This window comes from Neofelis nebulosa, chromosome 7 (genome assembly GCF_028018385.1).
Source record: "Neofelis nebulosa isolate mNeoNeb1 chromosome 7, mNeoNeb1.pri, whole genome shotgun sequence".
In the NCBI taxonomy this organism is placed as follows: Eukaryota; Metazoa; Chordata; class Mammalia; order Carnivora; family Felidae; genus Neofelis; species Neofelis nebulosa.
Window position 1 is genome coordinate 39,604,669 of NC_080788.1, and position 14,757 is coordinate 39,619,425.

Here is a 14,757-nt window from a genome sequence, read left to right on the forward strand (position 1 = left end):
GCGACCAGACACAGTTACAGACACACATTCCTCAAAGCTTTAGACAACCTGTGTGCTTTATTTGTAACAAATTCCCCGGGAGAGCTGTGTATAGCACCTTTGCCCCAGTCTGGGCCTTCCTGCTCTTGTCCGAGTTTGAGGAGAACAGACAAATCGCACAAGCAAAGCACCCGCTACTACTCTATCCCTGAGAAGCAGAAGTGTGTTGGTAAGTCCGGCATTGCTTAGAGAGGAGTGGGGCTGGGGAGGAGGGTTCCCTTCTCCACACCTGGGCCAAGTGTTCCTAGGGGCTCACTTCTCCCCCAGGAGTGCTGTGTGGGGCAGCCAGGCGGCCCAAGGTGGAGAAGGCTTCCTCCTAGCGGCCCTGGGGGCCTGGGGCTTGGGATAGGCAGAGAGACTAGAAGGAGTGCATTGGCTTGGGGCACCCTCTCATTTCCCCGTCATCAAAGGAGCAATGGTGCTCTAGGCCCTGCCTCTGGAGTAGACCTCTGTGAAGAGGCAAGTCCTTGCTCTATTCTTCATGGGCCTCAGTTTCCTCATCTTACCAGGCTTGGCTCAACCCGGCCTGCTTAGGGGTTTGACATTATAGGAGCGCCCTCCGCCCAGAAATTTCTCAAGCCCGTGTCTGGAGTTCCAGTTTCCAGCTCTGGCCCATTCCTCTCTCTCCTCAGCCTGTTACCACCAGGCCTGGGGGCTCCCCGGCTTCCCTCCACATCCTAGGGGAGATCTCCCATCCCGAGGCAGCACGCAGGGCAGGCGTTACTGACCCACCCGGAGGGAGGGGGGAGTAGGGAGGGGAAAGGACAGTAGAGACGAAGTGGGGGGAGGGGGGAGGTTAAAAGGAAGAGAAAATACGAAGAGACACAGAAAAGGGTTAGAGAGAGAAAAGAGAGATGGGAGAGGAATGAGCAAAAGGGAGAAAAGGCGGGGTGGGGGCAGGGTGATGAGAAGGGATGTTGGAAAACCCAGAGCCAGAGAAAAAAGAACCCAGAGGAGAGCTGGAGAGGGACTGGAAGATCGGAAAAAGCGAGAGAGCGAGCAAGCGAGAGCAGGGTCTGAAAGGACCCAAGCGGGAGAAAGAAGGGGGGAGGGAGGGAGCCACGAGCAGGGAGGAGGGAGCTGAGAGGGGAGGGAGGGACCGAGGGACGCGGGGGGTGGGGGCTGGCTCGGCAGCAGCAGCCGCGGCTCCAGCCGCCCGCCGGCTCGCTCACTCGCTCGCTCGCTCGCTCGCCGAGCCCGCAGCTCCGGCTCCTGGCCCGGCGCTCCGGCGCGGCTCCGGCTCCGGAGGACAGGACCGCGCGACTGGCCGGCCGAGCCCGGGGCGGCCGCGGAAGCAGGTAGGTGGCGTAGCCGGGACTGCGAGGACGCGGAGCCTGGAAGCGTGGGGGGCACGGGGAGACGGGGGGGGGGGTGGGGGGTTGGGGTCTGTGGTCCGGGGAGGGGGCTCTGCAGCCCCGCCACTAACTTTCCACCGGCTCCGCGGATCCCCGCTGCCCCGCTCGGCGCGGGCTGCGGGAGCCGAGTTTGGCGCGGGGAGGAGAACGCCGGGATGTCCGGGCAGGACGTGGGGCGCCCGGCGCGGGCAGGCGCGGGCCCTCCGGCCGCAGTCCGGGCGCGGCGCCCGCGGCGGGGAAGCCCCGAGCGCAGCGGCGCGGCGCGGTGGTCCGGGGAGGGCGCCAGCTCGTCCGCCGGCGTCTGGGGACTCCACCCCCGAGCCGCTCCGGGCGCGCCAACTGCGCGCAGGGCCTCGGGCGCCCTTCCCGCCGGGGGACGCGGCGCGGAGCCTGCGGGGCGCGGCCGGGCGCCTCTCTGCCGCCGAGCCCCAGCCCGAGCCTTGCGCGCCTTCGCGTTTTGGAGGTACGAAACGGACTGCATACTCCTTTCGTTTCTTTTTCATCCCGCCGCCCCGGTTCTCTTCGGGGAAGTCTGGGACACCGAACAGCCCCGCGGGTCGACTTCCCGGACGTCCCTCCAGCTCTCGGCGGCGACCCCCAACTCCCGAAGTTAAAAGAGAAGCGAGACACTCCCAGTGCGCGCCTGGAGCGCGGTCCCGAAGTTCCCAACTTCTCGCCCAGCCTTGGGGTGGTTGTGTTGGAGGTGGGGAAATGGTGGTGGTTTGTGGCCCCTTGGAGTCACAGAGCGCAGCCCCCTTCCTCCCAGACTTGGTTTATTTTTCCTAATTTGTTAGGGAAAAAAACCCACAACGATTTAAAAAGATGCAACATTGTTCCCCGCGGGCGTCAAGGTCCGTGAGTGGGATGGAGCCCTGACCCGTCGGGAACCTGGGAACGCAGAACCTGGGCCGAACAATTTCCGGAGTCCCCGAACCCCGGGCTGCTTTCTCCCGGACCTGGGCTCCCGAGCTGCATCCTCGGGTAGTCGGTCTCGGGATCCTTTCCCCCTAGCCCGCGCTGCGAGGTTGGTCGGCCTCCTTCCCGCGTGGTCGTGTCCTCTAGAACAGTATTTCAAAGTGGCTCCGCTTCGGGATCTCCCACTTCGTCCGCCCGGGAGCGGATAAAGCCGGGCCTCTGGCAGGTTGGAGGAGGCCTTTGGGTGGTTTGGGATCCCGGCCGTCTCGATTCGCTCTGGCCAGGGTGTTCGTGCCCGGGGAATCAGTGCGCCCCACCATCCCCCGCGCTCTGCCAGGGAAGCAGGGGTTAATTCCCCGGCCAGGTGGCACCGGGCGGAGGTTGGCCGGGGCTACCGGAGCACGCGGGGGGCGTGGGTCCGCTGGCTTCCGGAGTCCGGGAGACCGGATTCGCCGCCTGTGCGGCTTCCTCGGAGCGAGCTGCCCCGGCTTCCCCCCTTTCTTTGTTGGAGTGCTGTTGGAGAGGTTGTCTTGAAAGGTTTCGAGCAGGTTAAGTGGGACCGAGAGCTGGGGGCTTTGCGGACAGGGTTCCTCCAGGCTGGCTGTCATTGCGTGTAGGTTGGGCGGAGTCCCCGGGGGTCGGTGAACCGACCACCGGGGAGTACTCAGTCTTCAGCTCCTTTGGCGGGTTTTCCCCGGTGCACACCGCCCACCACCTCAGTCGGTTGCGTACACGTTGTTTAAGCCTCTAGAAATTCAAGGACCTTGCAGTCTCCCCCTCTTCCTCCCATCTCACAGATCTGCAAACGGAGGCCCAGAGAAGTGAAAGGACTTGGTTAGAGCTGGTTAAGGGGTGCAAGGGAATGTAAGCCAGATCTTCTGACTCCTAGTTTAGGGTTTTTTTTTTTTTTTTTCTAGTACTCTGTGCTGTGGTCATCACTTTCTTAGCACCCGGCAGGTGTGTCCAGTCAGACCACAGCGTGCCCTTGGCTGGTGTTGAGAACTGGATGTGTGTGTGGTTAGAGGCAGAGGACTGGTCTCTGGATTCTCTCGTTGGCTTCTGTGCTGTGATCACCTCCCAGGATCAATCACTGAGGTGACAGTTTGTTGCACACCTATCCTGTGCCTGCACCGAAGTCTGCAGGTAAAGGGAGCCCTGAGACCTGGCCCAGCCCCATAAAGTACCACCCAAAGGGAGGGCAGTCGCTGTCTTTTACCCAAGGAATCCACTCTAGACGTTCTCAGGGGAAATCACTTTTGGAGGGGGGCAGAATTACGGATAGTCCCTGGAGAAGGGAGGATTTGGAATTGAGCCTTGGGTAGATTTCTGGTTGGGGGGGGTGGGGGGGTGGGGGGGAGGAGTGTGGGGCACAAGGCTTGAGCATAAGGAGAGTGGTAGGAGAGCTCAGGGCTTGTTCAGAGGCTGATGGAAGGACAGCAGAGTCAGGGCGGATGAGAATTTGGCTTTTAAGAGAGAAGCAGTAGGACAGCTGGGTGAGCCAGCCGCTCAGAACAGAAACTCAGAACGTGTCCCCAGAGTCTTCTAGCCCTAGATCTAGGGTGAGCAATTGGATGGATAGTCAGCACCCCATGAGCCAAGGGTTATATTCAGCCTTTTGCTTTTCCCTTTACCTTTTTCTCCTTGTTCCCTGGGCTTTCATATACAGTAGTTTCTTTGCCCCTTTCCATCCATAACTTAGAATTTAGATACTTGAGGGTTTGGGACCTACTGTTGTACCTCCTATGGGGAGGGCATTTACCGGGCTAGGAATATTTAGTCAACAGACAATTCTCAAGACCATACTTTTTGCCAAGCACTGGTCTAAGGCTTGGGGATATACCAACGAATCAGACAGGCAGAGCCCCATACCTCATGATGCTGACATGCTAGGCTCCTGTTCTCCGTGACGTAAAGTCTAGATGTAGAATGGAGGCAAATACACAAAAGATGTCTGAAGAAATGGGACAATATAGCAGAGATTCCTGAGCCTCCCCACTCGTGGTTCAAGGCTCTGAGGACAAAGGCTTGAAGCTGTTGGCTATGAGACTTGGAGATTCTGTGGTCTTCCATGACCCCAGCTTCTGGTTGCCAAGGGTAACCCAGAGGGAGCTGCATTGAAGACCTTAGATATGGCATTGGAGAACTGCTCCGTCAGAGTACGGGTGCGGGGAGAGAGCTGGTGAGTGTTGGCAACTATAATCTTGCTACGTATCCATAGAGACTGGTGCCAGGAAACCATATGCCTCTTAAATTCCAGCATCCACAGCTCCTTTGTGAACTCTGTAGCCCCATTGTACAGATGGGTAAATGGAGCCCTGACTCTGCAGACTGGGACGGCTTTGCAGAAAGGAGCCCAGCACTATAGAGTCCAGGTATTCCTGATCTCTGATTCAATTTAAAATGATGTTCTTGCCTTCTTGTTTTCTAGACCAGTGGTTCTCAGACTTCGATATGGAAGGCTCCTGTAAACACAGATTGCTAGGCTCCACCCCTCAGGTTTCTGATTCAGTGGGCCCAGAATGGGCCGGTGATTTCGGTCTGTAATGAGTTCCCAGGTGGTGCTGATGCTCGTGGTCCGGGACCACACTTTGAGAACCACTGTGGTAGAACAAGGGAAAGTGAGAGATTTTTCTTGAGCTTATGCAGTAGAGGAACCTGGGACAAAGGCTGTGATTTAGCTCTGGGAACTCCCAGAATTTGCCTCTGTGTAATCCCCTCCCTCCCTCCCACCCAGGAGGCCATAGAATTAAAAGAATATTTTATCTTCATCAGCACACACACAGAGGATATATTGCAATATAATTAGGGAATAAATAGGTATCATGTGTTGGATGTAGACTCCATGCCCCGTGGCTCTGTGGGGGTTTATTATAGCAGCGGTTATAATTGAAAAGGTGTCATCTGCTTTGAGAACCCTTCATGAAACTTTCATGGCCTGGGTGGTCAGTGTCCAAAAAGGCATGTATTCTTTACTTAAAAGAAAGAAAGTCCGAGAGATTGCTTCTTCTGCTAATGGGACTGTCTGTGTTTCCTATGACGGTAACTATGCAATGTGTTCTTAGAGGAGAGAGAAAAAACAATTGAATAGCCAGCGTGAGCAGGGAGGGGCTGGAGGAAGTCCACATCACAGGTTTACAGATCTGTTTGTTGAACATTTCAGAATGTTTTGAAACTGTCTGTTTCACCTATATTTCTGATGTGCAGCTATATCTCAGCGGGAGGAAAGGAGGGTTTATGTTTCAACTTAGCTTGGTTGGGTAAATGTAATAGCACATTTTATCCCCAATGTGTTAATTAGACTCCAAAGAAAAGAACCATAAAAGGGTCGTTTTCCTAAATGCTGGCATTTTTCATCTGGATCCTATTTATTGATTATTTTACAGTTGAGAAGGAGCAAAAAAAAAAAAATCTATGTTTTTATAGCAAATAAAGCTGGCTGCAGTAATTATGCAGGCTCAACATGTCTGTTCTGGAGCAGGAAGTTGGAATTCAGCCTGACTCTCAAACATTTGGGTGAGATCTAATTGAGAAAGACATTTCAAAGAACAAATATTTAGGAATGCGGAGTTTCGCTGATGGTCTCTCTGGGCCAAGCGCAAGTACCTTGCTTTTAGCTTGATCATCAGAGGTGGGGGGACACTACAGGGAAGGACCTGGTCAGTGATGTTGAGACTGGAGTCAAATCATGAGGCTGAAACCTGCAGATAATCAGTGGGGTTTGATAAAGGGAAGAAAGATGCTTTCAGGGAATATAGTCCCTGGAACTGGTGAGCAAAGGGAGAATTAATCAAATATAGATCGAACACTTCTTGATTGTCCAATCTTGGGACAAGCACAATGAGGAGAGGGACCAGGACTTTTACTTGTCATATATCTCCCGTAATGCTTGGCTCGGGTATCTGTAGGGACAAGAGCCCTCGATTAGCCTGGGTGTCACTCTGGGTTGTGAATAGCAGAAAACTTGAGCCCAACTGGCTGGAACAGTAAGGAACTTAGTATCTCCCATTGTAAGAGGTATGGGCTCTGTTTGCCTGGAGCTTGTTTCTTTCAGTGCTTCAGCAGCAGCATCAAGATCTAGATTCTTTTCATCTTTCCTTGTTTACAAGGTCACAAGATGGTTGCAACAGCTCCAGATATTACACCCTTACAATAAGGAGCAGAGGCAGAAAAGACAGGAGGGGAACCTTTCCCAAAAGCCCCTCCGAGACTTTCCCTCTCGTCTCATGTCTCATTGGCCGGAATTGCGAATCACATGACCATGTACACCAACCGTAGGCAGGAGAAGAAGACCACCGTAACTGGTCTAGAACACTCTTTTTTTTTTTTTTTTTTTTTTTTTCCCAACGTTTTTTATTTATTTTTGGGACAGAGAGAGACAGAGCATGAACGGGGGAGGGGCAGAGAGAGAGGGAAACACAGAATCGGAAACAGGCTCCAGGCTCCAGGCTCCGAGCCATCAGCCCAGAGCCTGACGCGGGGCTCGAACTCACGGACCGCGAGATCGTGACCTGGCTGAAGTCGGACGCTTAACCGACTGCGCCACCCAGGCGCCCCTGGTCTAGAACACTCTTGATTTGTGTGTTGGGCCTCAGAGAGGGATGCTTTTGGAAAAAAGAAAGCAATCAACAGTGCCTGTTAGAGAGTTTAAGATCTGGGTTGAATTGTCTGTCTGCTTTTTAGCCTTGTGACCTTAGGCAAGGCCTTTGAGTTCTTTGTGCCTCAGTTTACTCCTCTGTGCAATGGGGATTTATTGGGAATATAAATCTGTATCAACTCCATATTACAGTTAATTGGTATACAAGAAGTAGATTATCTGAAGAGTTGATCTCTGCCATCAAAAGAATTGTAATCTAGTGCAGGAGACACGAGAGGACGAGGCTGTCAAATAATCAGAGAACAGACCAGAGAGTAGATAAGTAACTATGACTTGCAGACCAACCATGGTAGGAGGAGCATGAGATCAATGGGAGCCACAGTAGTTAGGGAAGGCTTCCTGGAGGCGGTGGTTCAGAATGCATACTGGAACTCTAACATTTAAGTATGGATGGGTTATAAGCTCTCTCTGCCTAACTTGCTTCCTCTTGCTTTTCTTTTTTTTCAGTGGTAAAATGGGACCGTTTGGCCAAGATGAGATCTTATCCCTACAATCATAGTGTCTTTGATCATCCAAATATGGTCGTGGTTATAGAACAGTTGTGGTTCTAGGAGGCAGGGCAGAGTGGCTTCCTCGCCAATCTTGGATTCCTGGTTTCCGATCCAGGATGACCCATCAGTCTCCACGTCTCCTACTACGTTTCAGGTGCTGATTAGACATTGTTATCATTATTATTATTGGGTATCTGGCTGCCATTGTAAAATTTATATGCCTAAAATGAAATCCGATGTCCTCTCACGGCTCAAGCCATCTGCGCTTCTGGATTCTTCATTTATGCTGTTGGCACCACCACCTTCCCAGATGATGCTTGGGCTCAAAACCTCAGCAGCACTTTGGATGCCCACTCCCTTCCTCTATTTCCAATATTCACGCACCAACTTTCTTTCTTACGGTTCTTGGGTAGAAGTCCTCCTTTCCGACGTGAGACATTCCCTCTGTTCAAGGTCTTTCCACCTCACGCTGGGCAGCAGCCCTGGTCTCCTGCTCCGGTCTGCCATCCTCCGGGCACAGCGCATGGGAGGGCACAGGGACGTAGGTCTCAAGGAGCAGTCTGTGGACCTCTGCAAATAGTAGAGCTTACAATTCTAAGGCAGAGGTGGCAATGAGTCTGGAATCCAGGGCTGCAGACACACCAGTGTTCCTTGGGGGTGCCATCTCTCAGCCTCCCGCCCTAAAACGTCCTGAAGTCATCCCGAAACACTGTTTACATTCCACACGTTACCTTCTATTTTTTTCTCTACTATTCACTGGATGCAGCCCAAAGTCCTCAAATAGACATTTGAAAGCTTCCACAAGCCGCTGCATCCTGTCTCTCCATCCTTACCTTCTAGGATTCACCAACTCCGGTGGACTCTGCTTCGAGTTCTGCCCATCTCTGTGTGTCAGCCGAGTCACCCTTTCCTTCAAGGGCGGTGTTAGAGCTGCGTCCTCATTAGACCTCCCCTGACCACCCGGAGCCCACAGTGATCTCGAAGCATTGGTCTTTCGTTCTCCTGAACCTGCGTGGCAATTATTGCCTACGGCGCAAATTCCGTCCTTAATAATATGCTGCTGGTGTCGTTGTTCTCCACTTGCTTGGAACGTTCCTCACCTTCCCAACTGGATGTAAGAGCATCGAGGTCTGAGATGGGGGGTGGGGGGTGGACCCTGCTTTGCACCCAGGATTCTGGCCAGCGAGCATAGCGCACTTCCGTGACTATTTATTGAATTAGTAAATCACAGGAATGGGGGAAATAAGATGATTTACCCCAAAAGTCAGTTCATCTTTACTCTTTTTTCCTTAACTTCATTTTAGGGAAGAGGCTAAAGTTGATGAATGTCTGCTCTATGTTGGGTCCCACTTTAGGTGATTTTTTTTTTAAGGAACCGTTTTGAGTCAGCCTTGTAACCAACTCCCCCCCCCCCAACCCGCCCCCCCCGACCCCGCCGGGGTGTTGGGATTATCGTTGTCATTTTACTGATGAGAAAATGGAGGCTGGGAGAGGTGAAGTGTCTTGCCAAGCTTACTCAGCCAGCGGGAGGCAGAGAAAAGGTCAGGATCAAGCTCTTTCCTCTGTGCTCTATCTCATATATATCTCCGTGAGGTTCTCCCGACCTTGCCGTGTGCTCTGTCCTCCCAGACTCTCTTCCCTCTTCGCTCTGTCCACCTGCCTCCTTCTGTCTCCTGTCTCTGATGAGACTCAGACTGTCTTTTGTCCCGAGAGTGTGTTTGGGGGCTTTTAAAACTCTGACATCTCCTGTGACTCTTTTCCTGAGGACCTGCCCCTCCTGTTAGGTTGTGTTAGATTGATCGCACACCTTTTCCCCTTTACTGTCTTTCCTGCCGCCTTCAAGCTTGGACTAGAGATTCCATTAGAGCATAAAACATTCTGCTAGTGGGATCGAGCCGGGCCTGAGCCAGGTTTTGCTAACTCCTCTGCCCTTCCTTTCCCCCATCCGACCCTTTGGATCCATCCACCCTCACCTGCCACCACGCCCGCTGTGTGTCTCAGGTGTTACCTGTGGAAGGAAGACGCTGCCGATTTATCAGCAGCGGCGCAGTCTGCTGGAGGAGTGTGCCAGCCCCGGGAGTTAAGACAGGCATTCTTCCATCCTCTGTGCTCCAGTTCGTTCGTTCATTCATTCATTCATTCATTCATTCTACAAATACCGAACATTGACCACGTGCTCACCATAGCAGGGAGCAAAACAAAGTCTTTGCCTTCATGGCACTTGTATGGAACTGAGGGGAGACAGATGGTTAAAAAAAGACAAACACGTTATATAATATACTTCGTGATGGTTATAATGGAGACAGATAGCAAAGTAAAGGGGTATGTCTGGCGATGAGACGCTGCTATTCTATGCAGTGTGGTCAGGGGAGACCCCTCCGATGGGGACATTGGAGCAGAGCCTCCGGGGAAGGATGCCATGTGGATATCGGGGGCAGAGGGCACGGGGCAGAACAGCGAGGACAAAGGCCCTGGGCGAGAACTCGGCTGGTATGTCTGAGGATCCGCAAGAAGGTGGCAATGGAGACATGGAGGGGAGCTTGGGAGGAGGTGAGACTCCTCATCTTCAGTCTCTCCACTGCCTTAGAAACACTGTCGTCCTTCTCACGGCCGGTGCCGCTGGCTGAAATCACTCCTCAGTCAGGTCCCACCCGTCTGGCACAGTTCAGCTGTGGCCCCCCACCCTGTAGGGGGCTGCCGTCTCGGCCGTCGCTCGTCCATCTGCCTCTGCTCTGGGTTCTTGCAACTCTCTTGTCTCCACTACATAACTGAGCCCTTGACTGCACGCTGGCCAGTTCCCTTCCCCTGGGCTCCCTCTTGGGTCGGTCACACCTCCCTAATGAGCCAGCCCCTCGAAACTGGTTTATTTTGAAGCTGGGCTGGGCTCAGCGTCTCTACCCTTTGGTGATGCTGGCGTCTGAGGTGGCAAAGAGGTGGGTTCTGGAGAGATCTGTGGGCGGCAGCTTCTTTGCACTAAGCCCAGTGTCCCTGCATAATAGACAGGAAATCTTTTATTCCAGGCATTCTTGGAGCACTTTGAGCTGGGAGCCGCTGGTGCTGCTGGGAGCTGGGAGGAGGGACCTACCTTTCCCGTGACTTGGATGCAACTTTGGTCCTGAGTGGGGAGAGAGCGGAGCTGGGGTGCGGAGGAAGCCTGCTTCTCTATCAGCCTTTATGGCTTGTCCAGTGAAAAATAAGATGTTTCAGGAGCAAACAAGTAAGGAGTTCATTCACGCAGGGTTCCAGAGACCTTCCTGCCATCCAGGGCAGGAAGTCTGTGTGCTGTGGTTGACTTGTGAATGACCTTGAGCCAGTCTCTTAACCTTCACCTGTTCTGTTGCAGTTTCTTCTCAGCCAAGCTGCCCCTCTCCCCATCCAGCATAGAAGGAAATGACCAATAAACTTTATTTTTATTATTTTTTTTAATTTTTTTTCAACGTTTTTAAATTTATTTTTGGGACAGAGAGAGACAGAGCATGAACGGGGGAGGGGCAGAGAGAGAGGGAGACACAGAATCGGAAACAGGCTCCAGGCTCCGAGCCATCAGCCCAGAGCCTGACGCGGGGCTCGAACTCACGGACCGCGAGATCGTGACCCGGCTGAAGTCGGACGCTTAACCGACTGCGCCACCCAGGCGCCCCTAAACTTTATTTTTAAAAAAATTATTTATTTTAGTTGGAGAGAGGCAGGGGTGTGGCAGAGACAGAGAGAATCCCAAGCAGGCTCTGCACTGTCAGCACAGAACCCAGCACAGGGCTCAATCCCATGAACCATGAGATCATGACTTGAGCAGAAATCAAGAGTCAGACATCAACTGACTGAGCCACCCAGGCGCCTCCAGTAAGTCTGTTTTTTTAAAGACCTTAACTATTCCCCATGTTTGTTTCTGCATTAATTTTTAGGCCATTGGTTTTAAAACCTGAGAAATGACAGATGGTTCCACTTTAAATGGGGAGAAGGCTTCCTACAGACCTCTAATATTGTCTTAAATTATTAATATAATAATATTTAAATATATATAAATATAAAACTAGGCATACATAACTTATGCTTATGACTTTATACAATATTAAACTCCAAACAAGTTTATAAATTAAAATGCAAACTACAAAGCCAATAACATTCAGATTAACAATATTAATTTGATGTGATAGATGCTGTTTTTCCATTAAGGTTAAATCACCCCTTGCTACAGATTGTGGTTTTGGCTGCATGGGGCATTTTGGCTGCTTCCTCCGCCATGTGCCCTGTGGTGACTCACCTGTCCCATTACATTTCTCAGCTGGAATGACAGTGAGACCTTTGTCCCTACAACCTGCCGAGGGGTCATTTGGCTGGCACTTGCACAAAAGCATTTGTGTGTTAGGATGCTGCTTTTTTTCTCGTTAAGGCCAATGGCACAATTAAAGGAGCTCTATTTAATTCTAGTGCAACAGCAGACCCTGGTGCAAAGCTGGGCGTAGAGACTGAGTGTCTCTGCTTGGTCTTTGAAGTGAAAACACAACACTGATTCTTAGGATGCCTACGGAACCCCTGCTTGAGAACTGTTGAGCACTCTGAATAGCGCCCCCAGTGGTCTGAAAGAGTTAATGCGACAGTTGCGGCTAGTTGGTCAGCAATCAACGTACTGCAAACCATGTTCTGAACCTTTGTTATGGGCTGTTATTTCAAGAGGTTCGTAGAATAGAGGTAGGTATTATCCCCATCGTACAGGTGAGAAGGTTGAGGCTCAGAGAGATTGACCGGTCAGGGTCCCACCAGGCTGCACTGCCTCCCCACCTACAGACACTGTCCAGGTGGCAGGGTGCTTTGAGCGATTAGAGTACAAGGACTTTGGAGTAAGCGGGAGCCTCTGGATTCTCACAGTGGACTCAGAGCTTTCTGGTAGCAGTTAAGACATGTTATTTGTGCAAAAAAGAGGAGCAGAGCCAGGAAAGAGCAGGATAGGACTTAATAATGGCCCTCAGATCCTCAGGAGGCTTTAGATAGCAGTGCCAGGGGCTAGAACCTTCCCTGAAGGCGCCTGGGAGGTGCATGCTTGTTACTGCAGGTGAGATACCTTAACCATTACCTTTTTTAGCATTTCACACTTGAGCAAGTAGGTTTTGGGTGCATTTATTTTCAACTTTCTGGGTTTTTTAAAAATTATTTTTATTGCGGTAAGTGCACATAACATAAAATTTACCATCTTGGGGCGCCTGGGTGGCTCAATTGGTTAAGCGGTAAGCGGCCGACTTCGGCTCAGGTCATGATCTCGCAGTTTGTGAGTTCGAGCCCCGCGTCGGGCTCCGTGCTGACAGCTCGGAGCCTGGAACCTGCTTCGGATTCTGTGTCTCCCTCTCTTTCTGCCCCTCCCCCGCTCGCTCTCTGTCTCTGTCTCTCAAAAATAAATAAGCATTAAAAATATTTTAAAAAATTTACCATCTTTAAGTGTACAGTGTTCCGTGGAATTAAGTACATTCATGATAGTGCATGACCATTGCTATCATCCGTCTCCACAATTGTCTAGTTTGTGTTTTACGACAACTTTGCAAAGCAAATTATTGTTGTCAGAAACCAGGGCTCAGAGACTTTGAGTGACTTGCCCAAAGTCATACCCTAAACCTGGTGTCTGCCTTGCAACAGTGACTTTGAGTGCTGGTGGCAGGCTTGGTGTCCCAGTGGCTTGTGTGGGTATGTGTGAGATGGTCAGGCTTCCTGAGGTAGGGGCTTAATGGGATGACCCCAGAGTGCTGTTCTGGAATTGATTCTGTGGGTCGGGGTAAGGGCGACTTACTCCTGTATATCTAGGTCCCACCTTTACTCAGAGCAAAAATGAAAACCCACTTCTGCCCTTGGGACATGCCCTTCCCCTGCCTGACCTGCCTGGTTTAATCATCCAAGCTGAGAATAAGTACAATAATTAAAAACAACCCAAAACTTTTTATCCTGCTGCGGATGAGCAACAATCTACATATGCAAATAAATGGCATGCCAGTCTCCATGAATATTAATTTGGAAAGAGAGGCTGAGGCCCTAAATACACTCAAAACCAACAATTTGGAATTTTGTAACTACTCTGGCTCGCTCCGATAATCACGGCCTTATTGTATTTTAAGGTTCCCCCGCTCCCAGCTGACCTTCCTTCTGAGACTCTCGAGGTTACCAGGGGGATGTAGAATGTCTCCGGTTGGGAGGCCAGAGGCCTGGGGATGATGGGTAAATCCTGACCCTGGAGCTGTGTCTGATCCTTCCCTGGTGGAGGTTCAGGTTCTAGAGGCTCTTGGATCCTGGCATCAGCAGTGAGTCTCAAAGGCCGGTGGGGGACGGTTCTGGGGAACACTGAGGGACAACTGTCAGCTCCATACTCTTGTGCTATCAGGGAGACGGAAGGGGACTTGGGAATCAGCTTGTCCTATGTCTCCTAGGCAAGTTAGGACACTGGGACCGTGGGATGGAGGAGGGGGATGACTCGCCCAAGGGGGCACAGTGACTTAACGGCAGGAAGCGAGAACTCTTAGAAATCTTACTCATCCTGGCCCTGAAAAGCACATTTCTTTTTGAGTGTGTGTTTGTAGGAAGGGGTGGGCAGGGTGGCATTTAAAGTTTGTATACTTTGGAGGAGAGCATCATTCTTCTCGTGTGAACGTTCTCTCAGACAGGCAGCTGCTGAAAATCCAGTCTTCTCTCCCATTTGGGTTGAAAAGAACGATTTCCTTGCACCCTCTGGTAGATTTCCAGAATCTGGTAGATTTCCAGAATGAATGTGGGTTGTAGCGGGGAGCACACCCTAGCTGAAGTGAGGGAAGGGTGGGAGTGTCTCTGAGGGAGCTGGCTGGGTTAAGGCCGGTTTGGGGAGGACCAAGGGGGCGGGGGTAGACTTCACAGCAACTTCTGTGTCCTATCCAGAGGAGGCTCCGCTGGGCGGGGAGGGGAGAATGTTGCAGCCTTGTGGGACTACAGGAGGTTGGGTCCTGCGGCTTACTGGGGCTGCCGGTTCGCCTACGGGCTCTTTCTTCCTTGTCAGTAAGCACTGGGATAATCACCCCCCCGTTTCCTAATACTGCTTTGTGAAGATTAAATAAGGAATCAACTTCCTGCATCACGTCCGGCGCGAGAGCAGGCGCTCCGTACATCGAGGTCTCTTTCCTTTCCAGAAGGATTTGTCTGACTGGCTGCCCTGGGTCAGGCTGGATCTGTGTGCGTCTGTGCTTGCGTGTGGGTCTCTGCGTCTGTGTTGGTGCGTTTTCTGTGTGTGTTTGTAGGCGTCCGCGTTTCCACTCGGGTGTTTGAGTGTGTGGCACAGTGGGCAAGTACGTGAGGG

General features: G+C 51.9%; 1 protein-coding gene across 1 annotated transcript in view; it reads left to right on the forward strand.

Moving 5' to 3' along the window:
* Positions 1–1,197: 1,197 nt before the first annotated feature.
* Positions 1,198–14,757, forward strand: part of MEGF11 (multiple EGF like domains 11) — a 358,279-nt gene continuing 344,719 nt past the window's right edge. Inside the window, exon 1 of the mRNA XM_058737313.1 lies at positions 1,198–1,337. The gene's annotated coding sequence lies outside the window, so the exon portion shown is untranslated. The remainder of the gene's footprint in view (positions 1,338–14,757) is intronic.